Here is a 16,370-nt window from a genome sequence, read left to right on the forward strand (position 1 = left end):
GCTAAGGTGTCTTGGCTAAGGTGTCTTGGCTAAGGTGTCTTGGCTAAGGTGTCTTGGCTAATGTGTATCGGCTAAGGTGTCTTGGCTAAAGTGTCTTGGCTAATGTGTCTCGGCTAAGGTGTCTTGGCTAATGTGTCTTGGCTAAGGTGTCTTGGCTAAGGTGTCTTGGCTAAGGTGTCTTGGCTAATGTGTCTTGGCTAATGTGTCTTGGCTAAGGTGTCTTGGCTAATGTGTCTCGGCTAGTGTGCCCTGGCTTAAGTGTCTTGGCTAAGGTGTCTTGGCTAAGGTGTCTTGGCTAAGGTGTCTTGGCTAATGTGTCTTGGCTAAGGTGTCTTGGCTAATGTGTCTTGGCTAATGTGTCTCGGCTAAGGTGTCTCGGCTAAGGTGTCTTGGCTTATGTGTCTTGGCTAAAGTGTCTTGGCTAAGGTGTCTTGGCTAAGGTGTCTTGGCTAAGGTGTCTTGGCTAAAGTGTCTTGGCTAAGGTGTCTTGGCTAAGGTGTCTTGGCTAAGGTGTCTTGGCTAAGGTGTCTTGGCTAATGTGTCTTGGCTAAGGTGTCTTGGCTAAGGTGTCTTGGCTAAGGTGTCTTGGCTAAGGTGTCTTGGCTAATGTGTCTCGGCTAAGGTGTCTTGGCTATTGTGTCTTGGCTAAGGTGTCTTGGCTAAGGTGTCTTGGCTAAGGTGTCTTGGCTAATGTGTCTTGGCTAATGTGTCTTGGCTAATGTGTCTTGGCTAAGGTGTCTCGGCTAAGGTGTCTTGGCTAAGGTGTCTTGGCTAAAGAGTCTTGGCTAAGGTGTCTTGGCTAAGGTGTCTTGGCTAAGGTGTCTTGGCTAAGGTGTCTTGGCTAATGTGTCTTGGCTAAGGTGTCTTGGCTAAGGTGTCTTGGCTAAGGTGTCTTGGCTAAGGTGTCTTGGCTAATGTGTCTCGGCTAAGGTGTCTTGGCTATTGTGTCTTGGCTAAGGTGTCTTGGCTAAAGTGTCTTGGCTAAGGTGTCTTGGCTAATGTGTCTTGGCTAATGTGTCTTGGCTAATGTGTCTTGGCTAAGGTGTCTCGGCTAAGGTGTCTTGGCTAAGGTGTCTTGGCTAAGGTGTCTTGGCTAAGGTGTCTTGGCTAATGTGTCTTGGCTAAGGTGTCTTGGCTAAGGTGTCTTGGCTAAGGTGTCTTGGCTAATGTGTCTCGGCTAAGGTGTCTTGGCTATTGTGTCTTGGCTAAGGTGTCTTGGCTAAGGTGTCTTGGCTAATGTGTCTTGGCTAAGGTGTCTTGGCTAATGTGTCTTGGCTAATGTGTCTTGGCTAATGTGTCTTGGCTAAGGTGTCTCGGCTAAGGTGTCTTGGCTAAGGTGTCTTGGCTAAGGTGTCTTGGCTAAGGTGTCTTGGCTAATGTGTCTTGGCTAAGGTGTCTTGGCTAAGGTGTCTTGGCTAATGTGTCTCGGCTAAGGTGTCTTGGCTAAAGTGTCTTGGCTAATGTGTCTCGGCTAAGGTGTCTTGGCTATTGTGTCTCGGCTAAGGTGTCTTGGCTAAGGTGTCTTGGCTAAGGTGTCTTGGCTAAGGTGTCTTGGCTAAGGTGTCTTGGCTAAGGTGTCTTGGCTAAGGTGTCTTGGCTAATGTGTCTTGGCTAATGTGTCTTGGCTAAGGTGTCTTGGCTAGTGTGCCTTGGCTAAAGTGTCTTGGCTAAGGTGTCTTGGCTAAGGTGTCTTGGCTAAGGTGTCTTGGCCAAGGTGTCTTGGCTAATGTGTCTTGGCTAAAGTGTCTTGGCTAAGGTGTCTTGGCTAAGGTGTCTTGGCTAAAGAGTCTTGGCTAAGGTGTCTTGGCTAAGGTGTCTTGGCTAAGGTGTCTTGGCTAAGGTGTCTTGGCTAATGTGTCTTGGCTAAGGTGTCTTGGCTAAGGTGTCTTGGCTAAGGTGTCTTGGCTAAGGTGTCTTGGCTTATGTGTCTTGGCTAAGGTGTCTTGGCTAATGTGTCTTGGCTAAAGTGTCTTGGCTTAGGTGTCTTGGCTAATGTGTCTTGGCTAAGGTGTCTTGGCTAAGGTGTCTTGGCTAATGTGTCTTGGCTAAGGTGTCTTGGCTAAGGTGTCTTGGCTAAGGTGTCTTGGCCAAGGTGTCTTGGCTAATGTGTCTTGGCTAATGTGTCTTGGCTTATGTGTCTTGGCTAAGGTGTCTTGGCTAAGGTGTCTTGGCTAATGTGTCTTGGCTAATGTGTCTCGGCTAATGTGTCTTGGCTAAGGTGTCTTGGCTAATGTGTCTTGGCTAAGGTGTCTTGGCTATTGTGTCTTGGCTAAGGTGTCTTGGCTAAGGTGTCTTGGCTAAGGTGTCTTGGCTAATGTGTCTAGGCTAATGTGTCTTGGCTAATGTGTCTTGGCTAATGTGTCTTGGCTAAGGTGTCTTGGCTAAGGTGTCTTGGCTAAGGTGTCTTGGCTAATGTGTCTCGGCTAAGGTGTCTTGGCTAAAGTGTCTTGGCTAAGGTGTCTTGGCTAATGTGTCTTGGCTAATGTGTCTTGGCTAAGGTGTCTTGGCTAAGGTGTCTTGGCTAAGGTGTCTTGGCTAAGGTGTCTTGGCTAAGGTGTCTTGGCTAATGTGTCTTGGCTAAGGTGTCTTGGCTAAGGTGTCTTGGCTAATGTGTCTTGGCTAAGGTGTCTTGGCTAAGGTGTCTTGGCTAAGGTGTCTTGGCTAATGTATCTCGGCTAAGGTGTCTTGGCTAAGGTGTCTTGGCTAATGTGTCTCGGCTAAGGTGTCTCGGCCAATGTGTCTTGGCTAAGGTGTCTTGGCTAAAGTGTCTTGGCTAAGGTGTCTTGGCTAATGTGTCTTGGCTAATGTGTCTTGGCTAAGGTGTCTTGGCTAAGGTGTCTTGGCTAAGGTGTGTTGGCTAGTGTGCCTTGGCTAAAGTGTCTTGGCTAAGGTGTCTTGGCTAAGGTGTCTTGGCTAAGGTGTCTTGGCCAAGGTGTCTTGGCTAATGTGTCTTGGCTAATGTGTCTTGGCTTATGTGTCTTGGCTAAGGTGTCTTGGCTAAGGTGTCTTAGCTAATGTGTCTTGGCTAATGTGTCTCGGCTAATGTGTCTTGGCTAAGGTGTCTTGGCTAAGGTGTCTTGGCTAATGTGTCTTGGCTAATGTGTCTTGGCTAAGGTGTCTTGGCTAATGTGTCTTGGCTAAGGTGTCTTGGCTAATGTGTCTTGGCTAATGTGTCTTGGCTAAGGTGTCTTGGCTAATGTGTCTCGGCTAAGGTGTCTTGGCTAATGTGTCTTGGCTAAAGTGTCTTGGCTAAGGTGTCTTGGCTAAGGTGTCTTGGCTAATGTGTCTTGGCTAAGGTGTCTTGGCTAAGGTGTCTTGGCTAAGGTGTCTTGGCTAAGGTGTCTTGGCTAATGTGTCTCGGCTAAGGTGTCTTGGCTAATGTGTCTTGGCTAAGGTGTCTTGGCTAATGTGTCTTGGCTAATGTGTCTTGGCTAAGGTGTCTTGGCTAAGGTGTCTTGGCTTAGGTGTCTTGGCTAATGTGTCTCGGCTAAGGTGTCTTGGCTAATGTGTCTTGGCTAAGGTGTCTTGGCTAAGGTGTCTTGGCTAAGGTGTCTTGGCTAAGGTGTCTTGGCTAGGGTGTCTTGGCTAAGGTGTCTTGGCTAAGGTGTCTTGGCTAAGGTGTCTTGGCTAAGGTGTCTTGGCTAAGGTGTCTTGGCTAAGGTGTCTTGGCTAAGGTGTCTTGGCTAAAGTGTCTTGGCTAAGGTGTCTTGGCCAAGGTGTCTCGGCTAAGGTGTCTTGGCTAATGTGTCTTGGCTAATGTGTCTTGGCTAATGTGTCTTGGCTAAGGTGTCTTGGCTAAGGTGTCTTGGCTAGTGTGTCTTGGCTAAGGTGTCTTGGCTAAGGTGTCTTGGCTAAGGTGTCTTGGCTAATGTGTCTCGGCTAAGGTGTCTTGGCTAAAGTGTCTTGGCTAAGGTGTCTTGGCTAATGTGTCTTGGCTAATGTGTCTTGGCTAAGGTGTCTTGGCTAAGGTGTCTTGGCTAAGGTGTCTTGGCTAAGGTGTCTTGGCTAAGGTGTCTTGGCTAAGGTGTCTTGGCTAAGGTGTCTTGGCTAAGGTGTCTTGGCTAATGTGTCTTGGCTAATGTATCTCGGCTAAGGTGTCTTGGCTAATGTGTCTTGGCTAAGGTGTCTTGGCTAAGGTGTCTTGGCTAAGGTGTCTTGGCTAAAGTGTCTTGGCTAAGGTGTCTTGGCCAAGGTGTCTCGGCTAAGGTGTCTTGGCTAATGTGTCTCGGCTAATGTGTCTTGGCTTATGTGTCTTGGCTAAGGTGTCTTGGCTAAGGTGTCTTGGATAGTGTGTCTTGGCTAAGGTGTCTTGGCTAAGGTGTCTTGGCTAAGGTGTCTTGGCTAATGTGTCTCGGCTAAGGTGTCTTGGCTAAAGTGTCTTGGCTAAGGTGTCTTGGCTAATGTGTCTTGGCTAATGTGTCTTGGCTAAGGTGTCTTGGCTAAGGTGTCTTGGCTAAGGTGTCTTGGCTAAGGTGTCTTGGCTAAGGTGTCTTGGCTAAGGTGTCTTGGCTAAGGTGTCTTGGCTAAGGTGTCTTGGCTAATGTGTCTTGGCTAAGGTGTCTTGGCTAAGGTGTCTTGGCTAAGGTGTCTTGGCTAATGTGTCTTGGCTAATGTGCCTCGGCTAAGGTGTCTCGGCTAAGGTGTCTTGGCTAATGTGTCTCGGCTAATGTGTCTTGGCTAATGTGTCTTGGCTAAGGTGTCTTGGCTAATGTGTCTTGGCTAATGTATCTCGGCTAAGGTGTCTTGGCTAATGTGTCTTGGCTAATGTGTCTTGGCTAAGGTGTCTTGGCTAAGGTGTCTTGGCTAAGGTGTCTTGGCTAAAGTGTCTTGGCTAAGGTGTCTTGGCCAAGGTGTCTCGGCTAAGGTGTCTTGGCTAATGTGTCTTGGCTAATGTGTCTTGGCTTATGTGTCTTGGCTAAGGTGTCTTGGCTAAGGTGTCTTGGCTAATGTGTCTTGGCTAAGGTGTCTTGGCTAAGGTGTCTTGGCTAAGGTGTCTTGGCTAATGTGTCTCGGCTAAGGTGTCTTGGCTAAAGTGTCTTGGCTAAGGTGTCTTGGCTAATGTGTCTCGGCTTAGGTGTCTTGGCTAAGGTGTCTTGGCTAATGTGTCTCGGCTAAGGTGTCTTGGCTAAAGTGTCTTGGCTAAGGTGTCTTGGCTAAGGTGTCTTGGCTAAAGTGTCTTGGCTAATGTGTCTCGGCTAAGGTGTCTTGGCTAAGGTGTCTTGGCTAAGGTGTCTTGGCTAATGTGTCTCGGCTAAGGTGTCTTGGCTAAGGTGTCTTGGCTAAAGTGTCTTGGCTAAGGTGTCTTGGCTAATGTGTCTTGGCTAATGTGTCTTGGCTATTGTGTCTTGGCTAAGGTGTCTTGGCTAAGGTGTCTTGGCTAATGTGTCTTGGCTAATGTGTCTTGGCTAAGGTGTCTTGGCTAATGTGTCTCGGCTAAGGTGTCTTTGCTAATGTGTCTTGGCTAAAGTGTCTTGGCTAAGGTGTTTTGGCTAAGGTGTCTTGGCTAATGTGTCTTGGCTAAGGTGTCTTGGCTAAGGTGTCTTGGCTAAGGTGTCTTGGCTAAGGTGTCTTGGCTAATGTGTCTCGGCTAAGGTGTCTTGGCTAATGTGTCTTGGCTAAGGTGTCTTGGCTATTGTGTCTTGGCTAATGTGTCTTGGCTTAGGTGTCTTGGCTAAGGTGTCTTGGCTAAGGTGTCTTGGCTAAGGTGTCTTGGCTAAGGTGTCTTGGCTAATGTGTCTCGGCTAAGGTGTCTTGGCTAATGTGTCTTGGCTAAGGTGTCTTGGCTAAGGTGTCTTGGCTAATGTGTTTTGGCTAAGGTGTCTTGGCTAAGGTGTCTTGGCTAAGGTGTCTTGGCTAAGGTGTCTTGGCTAAGGTGTCTTGGCTAATGTGTTTTGGCTAAGGTGTCTTGGCTAAGGTGTCTTGGCTAGTGTGTCTTGGCTAAGGTGTCTTGGCTAAGGTGTCTTGGCTAAGGTGTCTTGGCTAATGTGTCTCGGCTAAGGTGTCTTGGCTAATGTGTCTTGGCTAAGGTGTCTTGGCTAAGGTGTCTTGGCTAATGTGTCTTGGCTAAGGTGTCTTGGCTAAGGTGTCTTGGCTAAGGTGTTTTGGCTAAGGTGTCTTGGCTAAGGTGTCTTGGCTAAGGTGTCTTGGCTAAGGTGTCTTGGCTAAGGTGTCTTGGCTAATGTGTTTTGGCTAAGGTGTCTTGGCTAAGGTGTCTTGGCTAGTGTGTCTTGGCTAAGGTGTCTTGGCTAAGGTGTCTTGGCTAAGGTGTCTTGGCTAATGTGTCTCGGCTAAGGTGTCTTGGCTAATGTGTCTTGGCTAAGGTGTCTTGGCTATTGTGTCTTGGCTAATGTGTCTTGGCTAAGGTGTCTTGGCTAAGGTGTCTTGGCTAAGGTGTCTTGGCTAAGGTGTCTTGGCTAAGGTGTCTTGGCTAATGTGTCTCGGCTAAGGTGTCTTGGCTAATGTGTCTTGGCTAAGGTGTCTTGGCTAAGGTGTCTTGGCTAAGGTGTCTTGGCTAAGGTGTCTTGGCTAAGGTGTCTTGGCTAATGTGTCTTAGCTAAGGTGTCTTGGCTAAGGTGTCTTGGCTAAAGTGTCTTGACTATGGTGTCTTGGCTAAGGTGTCTTGGCTAATGTGTCTTGGCTAAGGTGTCTTGGCTAAGGTGTCTTGGCTAATGTGTCTCGGCTAAGGTGTCTTGGCTATTGTGTCTCGGCTAAGGTGTCTTGGCTATTGTGTCTTGGCTAAGGTGTCTTGGCTTAGGTGTCTTGGCTAATGTGTCTTGGCTAAGGTGTCTTGGCTAAGGTGTCTTGGCTAATGTGTCTCGGCTAAGGTGTCTTGGCTAAAGTGTCTTGGCTAATGTGTCTCGGCTAAGGTGTCTTGGCTATTGTGTCTCGGCTAAGGTGTCTTGGCTATTGTGTCTTGGCTAAGGTGTCTTGGCTTAGGTGTCTTGGCTAAGGTGTCTTGGCTAAGGTGTCTTGGCTAATGTGTCTTGGCTAAGGTGTCTTGGCTAAGGTGTGTTGGCTAGTGTGCCTTGGCTAAAGTGTCTTGGCTAAGGTGTCTTGGCTAAGGTGTCTTGGCTAAGGTGTCTTGGCCAAGGTGTCTTGGCTAATGTGTCTTGGCTAATGTGTCTTGGCTTATGTGTCTTGGCTAAGGTGTCTTGGCTAAGGTGTCTTGGCTAATGTGTCTTGGCTAATGTGTCTCGGCTAATGTGTCTTGGCTAAGGTGTCTTGGCTAATGTGTCTTGGCTAAGGTGTCTTGGCTATTGTGTCTTGGCTAAGGTGTCTTGGCTAAGGTGTCTTGGCTAAGGTGTCTTGGCTAATGTGTCTAGGCTAATGTGTCTTGGCTAATGTGTCTTGGCTAATGTGTCTTGGCTAAGGTGTCTTGGCTAAGGTGTCTTGGCTAAGGTGTCTTGGCTAATGTGTCTCGGCTAAGGTGTCTTGGCTAAAGTGTCTTGGCTAAGGTGTCTTGGCTAATGTGTCTTGGCTAATGTGTCTTGGCTAAGGTGTCTTGGCTAAGGTGTCTTGGCTAAGGTGTCTTGGCTAAGGTGTCTTGGCTAAGGTGTCTTGGCTAATGTGTCTTGGCTAAGGTGTCTTGGCTAAGGTGTCTTGGCTAATGTGTCTTGGCTAAGGTGTCTTGGCTAAGGTGTCTTGGCTAAGGTGTCTTGGCTAAGGTGTCTTGGCTAAGGTGTCTTGGCTAAGGTGTTTTGGCTAAGGTGTCTTGGCTAAGGTGTCTTGGCTAAGGTGTCTTGGCTAAGGTGTCTTGGCTAAGGTGTCTTGGCTAATGTGTTTTGGCTAAGGTGTCTTGGCTAAGGTGTCTTGGCTAGTGTGTCTTGGCTAAGGTGTCTTGGCTAAGGTGTCTTGGCTAAGGTGTCTTGGCTAATGTGTCTCGGCTAAGGTGTCTTGGCTAATGTGTCTTGGCTAAGGTGTCTTGGCTATTGTGTCTTGGCTAATGTGTCTTGGCTAAGGTGTCTTGGCTAAGGTGTCTTGGCTAAGGTGTCTTGGCTAAGGTGTCTTGGCTAAGGTGTCTTGGCTAATGTGTCTCGGCTAAGGTGTCTTGGCTAATGTGTCTTGGCTAAGGTGTCTTGGCTAAGGTGTCTTGGCTAAGGTGTCTTGGCTAAGGTGTCTTGGCTAAGGTGTCTTGGCTAATGTGTCTTAGCTAAGGTGTCTTGGCTAAGGTGTCTTGGCTAAAGTGTCTTGACTATGGTGTCTTGGCTAAGGTGTCTTGGCTAATGTGTCTTGGCTAAGGTGTCTTGGCTAAGGTGTCTTGGCTAATGTGTCTCGGCTAAGGTGTCTTGGCTAAAGTGTCTTGGCTAATGTGTCTCGGCTAAGGTGTCTTGGCTATTGTGTCTCGGCTAAGGTGTCTTGGCTATTGTGTCTTGGCTAAGGTGTCTTGGCTTAGGTGTCTTGGCTAAGGTGTCTTGGCTAAGGTGTCTTGGCTAATGTGTCTTGGCTAAGGTGTCTTGGCTAAGGTGTGTTGGCTAGTGTGCCTTGGCTAAAGTGTCTTGGCTAAGGTGTCTTGGCTAAGGTGTCTTGGCTAAGGTGTCTTGGCCAAGGTGTCTTGGCTAATGTGTCTTGGCTAATGTGTCTTGGCTTATGTGTCTTGGCTAAGGTGTCTTGGCTAAGGTGTCTTGGCTAATGTGTCTTGGCTAATGTGTCTCGGCTAATGTGTCTTGGCTAAGGTGTCTTGGCTAATGTGTCTTGGCTAAGGTGTCTTGGCTATTGTGTCTTGGCTAAGGTGTCTTGGCTAAGGTGTCTTGGCTAAGGTGTCTTGGCTAATGTGTCTAGGCTAATGTGTCTTGGCTAATGTGTCTTGGCTAGTGTGTCTTGGCTAAGGTGTCTTGGCTAAGGTGTCTTGGCTAAGGTGTCTTGGCTAATGTGTCTCGGCTAAGGTGTCTTGGCTAAAGTGTCTTGGCTAAGGTGTCTTGGCTAATGTGTCTTGGCTAATGTGTCTTGGCTAAGGTGTCTTGGCTAAGGTGTCTTGGCTAAGGTGTCTTGGCTAAGGTGTCTTGGCTAAGGTGTCTTGGCTAATGTGTCTTGGCTAAGGTGTCTTGGCTAAGGTGTCTTGGCTAATGTGTCTTGGCTAAGGTGTCTTGGCTAAGGTGTCTTGGCTAAGGTGTCTTGGCTAATGTATCTCGGCTAAGGTGTCTTGGTTAAGGTGTCTTGGCTAATGTGTCTCGGCTAAGGTGTCTTGGCTAAAGTGTCTTGGCTAAGGTGTCTTGGCTAATGTGTCTTGGCTAATGTGTCTTGGCTAAGGTGTCTTGGCTAAGGTGTCTTGGCTAAGGTGTGTTGGCTAGTGTGCCTTGGCTAAAGTGTCTTGGCTAAGGTGTCTTGGCTAAGGTGTCTTGGCTAAGGTGTCTTGGCCAAGGTGTCTTGGCTAATGTGTCTTGGCTAATGTGTCTTGGCTTATGTGTCTTGGCTAAGGTGTCTTGGCTAAGGTGTCTTAGCTAATGTGTCTTGGCTAATGTGTCTCGGCTAATGTGTCTTGGCTAAGGTGTCTTGGCTAAGGTGTCTTGGCTAATGTGTCTTGGCTAATGTGTCTTGGCTAAGGTGTCTTGGCTAATGTGTCTTGGCTAAGGTGTCTTGGCTAATGTGTCTTGGCTAATGTGTCTTGGCTAAGGTGTCTTGGCTAATGTGTCTCGGCTAAGGTGTCTTGGCTAATGTGTCTTGGCTAAAGTGTCTTGGCTAAGGTGTCTTGGCTAAGGTGTCTTGGCTAATGTGTCTTGGCTAAGGTGTCTTGGCTAAGGTGTCTTGGCTAAGGTGTCTTGGCTAAGGTGTCTTGGCTAATGTGTCTCGGCTAAGGTGTCTTGGCTAATGTGTCTTGGCTAAGGTGTCTTGGCTAATGTGTCTTGGCTAATGTGTCTTGGCTAAGGTGTCTTGGCTAAGGTGTCTTGGCTAAGGTGTCTTGGCTAATGTGTCTCGGCTAAGGTGTCTTGGCTAATGTGTCTTGGCTAAGGTGTCTTGGCTAATGTGTCTTGGCTAAGGTGTCTTGGCTAAGGTGTCTTGGCTAGGGTGTCTTGGCTAAGGTGTCTTGGCTAAGGTGTCTTGGCTAAGGTGTCTTGGCTAAGGTGTCTTGGCTAAGGTGTCTTGGCTAAGGTGTCTTGGCTAAGGTGTCTTGGCTAAGGTGTCTTGGCTAAGGTGTCTTGGCTAAGGTGTCTTGGCTAAGGTGTCTTGGCTAAAGTGTCTTGGCTAAGGTGTCTTGGCCAAGGTGTCTCGGCTAAGGTGTCTTGGCTAATGTGTCTTGGCTAATGTGTCTTGGCTTATGTGTCTTGGCTAAGGTGTCTTGGCTAAGGTGTCTTGGCTAGTGTGTCTTGGCTAAGGTGTCTTGGCTAAGGTGTCTTGGCTAAGGTGTCTTGGCTAATGTGTCTCGGCTAAGGTGTCTTGGCTAAAGTGTCTTGGCTAAGGTGTCTTGGCTAATGTGTCTTGGCTAATGTGTCTTGGCTAAGGTGTCTTGGCTAAGGTGTCTTGGCTAAGGTGTCTTGGCTAAGGTGTCTTGGCTAAGGTGTCTTGGCTAAGGTGTCTTGGCTAAGGTGTCTTGGCTAAGGTGTCTTGGCTAATGTGTCTTGGCTAATGTATCTCGGCTAAGGTGTCTTGGCTAATGTGTCTTGGCTAAGGTGTCTTGGCTAAGGTGTCTTGGCTAGGGTGTCTTGGCTAAAGTGTCTTGGCTAAGGTGTCTTGGCCAAGGTGTCTCGGCTAAGGTGTCTTGGCTAATGTGTCTCGGCTAATGTGTCTTGGCTTATGTGTCTTGGCTAAGGTGTCTTGGCTAAGGTGTCTTGGCTAGTGTGTCTTGGCTAAGGTGTCTTGGCTAAGGTGTCTTGGCTAAGGTGTCTTGGCTAATGTGTCTCGGCTAAGGTGTCTTGGCTAAAGTGTCTTGGCTAAGGTGTCTTGGCTAATGTGTCTTGGCTAATGTGTCTTGGCTAAGGTGTCTTGGCTAAGGTGTCTTGGCTAAGGTGTCTTGGCTAAGGTGTCTTGGCTAAGGTGTCTTGGCTAAGGTGTCTTGGCTAAGGTGTCTTGGCTAAGGTGTCTTGGCTAATGTGTCTTGGCTAAGGTGTCTTGGCTAAGGTGTCTTGGCTAAGGTGTCTTGGCTAATGTGTCTTGGCTAATGTGCCTCGGCTAAGGTGTCTCGGCTAAGGTGTCTTGGCTAATGTGTCTCGGCTAATGTGTCTTGGCTAATGTGTCTTGGCTAAGGTGTCTTGGCTAATGTGTCTTGGCTAATGTATCTCGGCTAAGGTGTCTTGGCTAATGTGTCTTGGCTAATGTGTCTTGGCTAAGGTGTCTTGGCTAAGGTGTCTTGGCTAAGGTGTCTTGGCTAAAGTGTCTTGGCTAAGGTGTCTTGGCCAAGGTGTCTCGGCTAAGGTGTCTTGGCTAATGTGTCTTGGCTAATGTGTCTTGGCTTATGTGTCTTGGCTAAGGTGTCTTGGCTAAGGTGTCTTGGCTAGTGTGTCTTGGCTAAGGTGTCTTGGCTAAGGTGTCTTGGCTAAGGTGTCTTGGCTAATGTGTCTCGGCTAAGGTGTCTTGGCTAAAGTGTCTTGGCTAAGGTGTCTTGGCTAATGTGTCTCGGCTTAGGTGTCTTGGCTAAGGTGTCTTGGCTAATGTGTCTCGGCTAAGGTGTCTTGGCTAAAGTGTCTTGGCTAAGGTGTCTTGGCTAAGGTGTCTTGGCTAAAGTGTCTTGGCTAATGTGTCTCGGCTAAGGTGTCTTGGCTAAGGTGTCTTGGCTAAGGTGTCTTGGCTAATGTGTCTCGGCTAAGGTGTCTTGGCTAAGGTGTCTTGGCTAAAGTGTCTTGGCTAAGGTGTCTTGGCTAATGTGTCTTGGCTAATGTGTCTTGGCTATTGTGTCTTGGCTAAGGTGTCTTGGCTAAGGTGTCTTGGCTAATGTGTCTTGGCTAATGTGTCTTGGCTAAGGTGTCTTGGCTAATGTGTCTCGGCTAAGGTGTCTTTGCTAATGTGTCTTGGCTAAAGTGTCTTGGCTAAGGTGTTTTGGCTAAGGTGTCTTGGCTAATGTGTCTTGGCTAAGGTGTCTTGGCTAAGGTGTCTTGGCTAAGGTGTCTTGGCTAAGGTGTCTTGGCTAATGTGTCTCGGCTAAGGTGTCTTGGCTAATGTGTCTTGGCTAAGGTGTCTTGGCTATTGTGTCTTGGCTAATGTGTCTTGGCTAAGGTGTCTTGGCTAAGGTGTCTTGGCTAAGGTGTCTTGGCTAAGGTGTCTTGGCTAAGGTGTCTTGGCTAATGTGTCTCGGCTAAGGTGTCTTGGCTAATGTGTCTTGGCTAAGGTGTCTTGGCTAAGGTGTCTTGGCTAAGGTGTCTTGGCTAAGGTGTTTTGGCTAAGGTGTCTTGGCTAAGGTGTGTTGGCTAAGGTGTCTTGGCTAAGGTGTCTTGGCTAAGGTGTCTTGGCTAATGTGTTTTGGCTAAGGTGTCTTGGCTAAGGTGTCTTGGCTAGTGTGTCTTGGCTAAGGTGTCTTGGCTAAGGTGTCTTGGCTAAGGTGTCTTGGCTAATGTGTCTCGGCTAAGGTGTCTTGGCTAATGTGTCTTGGCTAAGGTGTCTTGGCTATTGTGTCTTGGCTAATGTGTCTTGGCTAAGGTGTCTTGGCTAAGGTGTCTTGGCTAAGGTGTCTTGGCTAAGGTGTCTTGGCTAAGGTGTCTTGGCTAATGTGTCTCGGCTAAGGTGTCTTGGCTAATGTGTCTTGGCTAAGGTGTCTTGGCTAAGGTGTCTTGGCTAAGGTGTCTTGGCTAAGGTGTTTTGGCTAAGGTGTCTTGGCTAAGGTGTCTTGGCTAAGGTGTCTTGGCTAAGGTGTCTTGGCTAATGTGTCTTGGCTAATGTGTCTTGGCTAAGGTGTCTTGGCTAATGTGTCTCGGCTAAGGTGTCTTTGCTAATGTGTCTTGGCTAAAGTGTCTTGGCTAAGGTGTTTTGGCTAAGGTGTCTTGGCTAATGTGTCTTGGCTAATGTGTCTTGGCTAAGGTGTCTTGGCTAAGGTGTCTTGGCTAAGGTGTCTTGGCTAAGGTGTCTTGGCTATTGTGTCTTGGCTAAGGTGTCTTGGCTAAGGTGTCTTGGCTATTGTGTCTTGGCTAAGGTGTCTTGGCTAAGGTGTCTTGGCTAAGGTGTCTTGGCTAAGGTGTCTTGGCTAAGGTGTCTTGGCTAAGGTGTCTTGGCTAAGGTGTCTTGGCTAAGGTGTCTTGGCTAAAGTGTCTTGGCTAAGGCGTCTTGGCTAAGGTGTCTTGGCTAAGGTGTCTTGGCTAATGTGTCTTGGCTAAGGTGTCTTGGCTATTGTGTCTTCGCTAAGGTGTCTTGGCTAATGTGTCTCGGCTAAAGTGTCTTGGCTAAGGTGTCTTGGCTAAGGTGTCTTGGCTAAGGTGTCTTGGCTAAGGTGTCTTGGCTAAGGTCTCTTGGCTAAGGTGTCTTGGCTAATGTGTCTCGGCTAAGGTGTCTTGGCTATTGTGTCTTGGCTAAGGTGTCTTGGCTAAGGTGTCTTGGCTAAGGTGTCTTGGCTAATGTGTCTTGGCTAATGTGTCTTGGCTAATGTGTCTTGGCTATTGTGTCTTGGCTAAGGTGTCTTGGCTAAGGTGTCTTGGCTAAGGTGTCTTGGCTAAGGTGTCTTGGCTAATGTGTCTTGGCTAAGGTGTCTTGGCTAAGGTGTCTTGGCTAAGGTGTCTTGGCTATTGTGTCTTGGCTAAGGTGTCTTGGCTAAGGTGTATTGGCTATTGTGTCTTGGCTAAGGTGTCTTGGCTAATGTGTCTCGGCTAATGTGTCTTGGCTAATGTGTCTTGGCTAAGGTGTCTTGGCTAATGTGTCTTGGCTAATGTATCTCGGCTAAGGTGTCTTGGCTAAGGTGTCTTGGCTAATGTGTCTCGGCTAAGGTGTCTTGGCTAAAGTGTCTTGGCTAAGGTGTCTTGGCTAATGTGTCTTGGCTAATGTGTCTTGGCTAAGGTGTCTTGGCTAAGGTGTCTTGGCTAAGGTGTGTTGGCTAGTGTGCCTTGGCTAAAGTGTCTTGGCTAAGGTGTCTTGGCTAAGGTGTCTTGGCTAAGGTGTCTTGGCCAAGGTGTCTTGGCTAATGTGTCTTGGCTAATGTGTCTTGGCTTATGTGTCTTGGCTAAGGTGTCTTGGCTAAGGTGTCTTGGCTAATGTGTCTTGGCTAATGTGTCTCGGCTAATGTGTCTTGGCTAAGGTGTCTTGGCTAAGGTGTCTTGGCTAATGTGTCTTGGCTAATGTGTCTTGGCTAAGGTGTCTTGGCTAATGTGTCTCGGCTAAGGTGTCTTGGCTAATGTGTCTTGGCTAAAGTGTCTTGGCTAAGGTGTCTTGGCTAAGGTGTCTTGGCTAATGTGTCTTGGCTAAGGTGTCTTGGCTAAGGTGTCTTGGCTAAGGTGTCTTGGCTAAGGTGTCTTGGCTAATGTGTCTCGGCTAAGGTGTCTTGGCTAATGTGTCTCGGCTAATGTGTCTTGGCTAATGTGTCTTGGCTAAGGTGTCTTGGCTAATGTGTCTTGGCTAATGTATCTCGGCTAAGGTGTCTTGGCTAATGTGTCTTGGCTAATGTGTCTTGGCTAAGGTGTCTTGGCTAAGGTGTCTTGGCTAAGGTGTCTTGGCTAAAGTGTCTTGGCTAAGGTGTCTTGGCCAAGGTGTCTCGGCTAAGGTGTCTTGGCTAATGTGTCTTGGCTAATGTGTCTTGGCTTATGTGTCTTGGCTAAGGTGTCTTGGCTAAGGTGTCTTGGCTAGTGTGTCTTGGCTAAGGTGTCTTGGCTAAGGTGTCTTGGCTAAGGTGTCTTGGCTAATGTGTCTCGGCTAAGGTGTCTTGGCTAAAGTGTCTTGGCTAAGGTGTCTTGGCTAATGTGTCTTGGCTAATGTGTCTTGGCTAAGGTGTCTTGGCTAAGGTGTCTTGGCTAAGGTGTCTTGGCTAAGGTGTCTTGGCAAAGGTGTCTTGGCTAAGGTGTCTTGGCTAAGGTGTCTTGGCTAAGGTGTCTTGGCTAAGGTGTCTTGGCTAAGGTGTCTTGGCTAATGTGTCTTGGCTAAGGTGTCTTGGCTAAGGTGTCTTGGCTAAGGTGTCTTGGCTATTGTGTCTTGGCTAAGGTGTCTTGGCTAAGGTGTCTTGGCTAATGTGTCTTGGCTAAGGTGTCTTGGCTAAGGTGTCTTGGCTAATGTGTCTTGGCTAAGGTGTCTTGGCTAAGGTGTCTTGGCTAAGGTGTCTTGGCTAATGTGTCTTGGCTAATGTGTCTCGGCTAAGGTGTCTCGGCTAAGGTGTCTTGGCTAATGTGTCTTGGCTAATGTGTCTCGGCTAAGGTGTCTCGGCTAAGGTGTCTTGGCTAATGTGTCTCGGCTAATGTGTCTTGGCTAATGTGTCTTGGCTAAGGTGTCTTGGCTAATGTGTCTTGGCTAAGGTGTCTTGGCTAAGGTGTCTTGGCTAAGGTGTCTTGGCTAAGGTGTCTTGGCTAAGGTGTCTTGGCTAAGGTGTCTTGGCTAAGGTGTCTTGGCTAAAGTGTCTTGGCTAAGGTGTCTTGGCTAAGGTGTCTTGGCTAAGGTGTCTTGGCTAATGTGTCTTGGCTAAGGTGTCTTGGCTATTGTGTCTTCGCTAAGGTGTCTTGGCTAATGTGTCTCGGCTAAAGTGTCTTGGCTAAGGTGTCTTGGCTAAGGTGTCTTGGCTAAGGTGTCTTGGCTAAGGTGTCTTGGCTAAGGTCTCTTGGCTAAGGTGTCTTGGCTAATGTGTCTCGGCTAAGGTGTCTTGGCTATTGTGTCTTGGCTAAGGTGTCTTGGCTAAGGTGTCTTGGCTAAGGTGTCTTGGCTAATGTGTCTTGGCTAATGTGTCTTGGCTATTGTGTCTTGGCTAAGGTGTCTTGGCTAAGGTGTCTTGGCTAAGGTGTCTTGGCTAAGGTGTCTTGGCTAATGTGTCTTGGCTAAGGTGTCTTGGCTAAGGTGTCTTGGCTAAGGTGTCTTGGCTATTGTGTCTTGGCTAAGGTGTCTTGGCTAAGGTGTATTGGCTATTGTGTCTTGGCTAAGGTGTCTTGGCTAATGTGTCTCGGCTAATGTGTCTTGGCTAATGTGTCTTGGCTAAGGTGTCTTGGCTAATGTGTCTTGGCTAATGTATCTCGGCTAAGGTGTCTTGGCTAAGGTGTCTTGGCTAATGTGTCTCGGCTAAGGTGTCTTGGCTAAAGTGTCTTGGCTAAGGTGTCTTGGCTAATGTGTCTTGGCTAATGTGTCTTGGCTAAGGTGTCTTGGCTAAGGTGTCTTGGCTAAGGTGTGTTGGCTAGTGTGCCTTGGCTAAAGTGTCTTGGCTAAGGTGTCTTGGCTAAGGTGTCTTGGCTAAGGTGTCTTGGCCAAGGTGTCTTGGCTAATGTGTCTTGGCTAATGTGTCTTGGCTTATGTGTCTTGGCTAAGGTGTCTTGGCTAAGGTGTCTTGGCTA

General features: G+C 48.0%; 1 long non-coding RNA gene across 1 annotated transcript; it reads left to right on the forward strand.

Annotated features, from left to right (window-relative positions):
• The first annotated feature begins 4,869 nt into the window (after positions 1-4,869).
• Positions 4,870-11,335, forward strand: LOC125773313 (uncharacterized). The gene is made up of 3 exons (XR_007420028.1): positions 4,870-5,592; positions 7,217-8,154; positions 10,997-11,335. It is a non-coding gene; the product is annotated as an uncharacterized LOC125773313 (long non-coding RNA).
• The last annotated feature ends 5,035 nt before the right edge of the window (positions 11,336-16,370 follow it).

Source organism: Anopheles funestus (genome assembly GCF_943734845.2).
Source record: "Anopheles funestus chromosome X unlocalized genomic scaffold, idAnoFuneDA-416_04 X_unloc_29, whole genome shotgun sequence".
In the NCBI taxonomy this organism is placed as follows: domain Eukaryota; kingdom Metazoa; phylum Arthropoda; class Insecta; order Diptera; family Culicidae; genus Anopheles; species Anopheles funestus.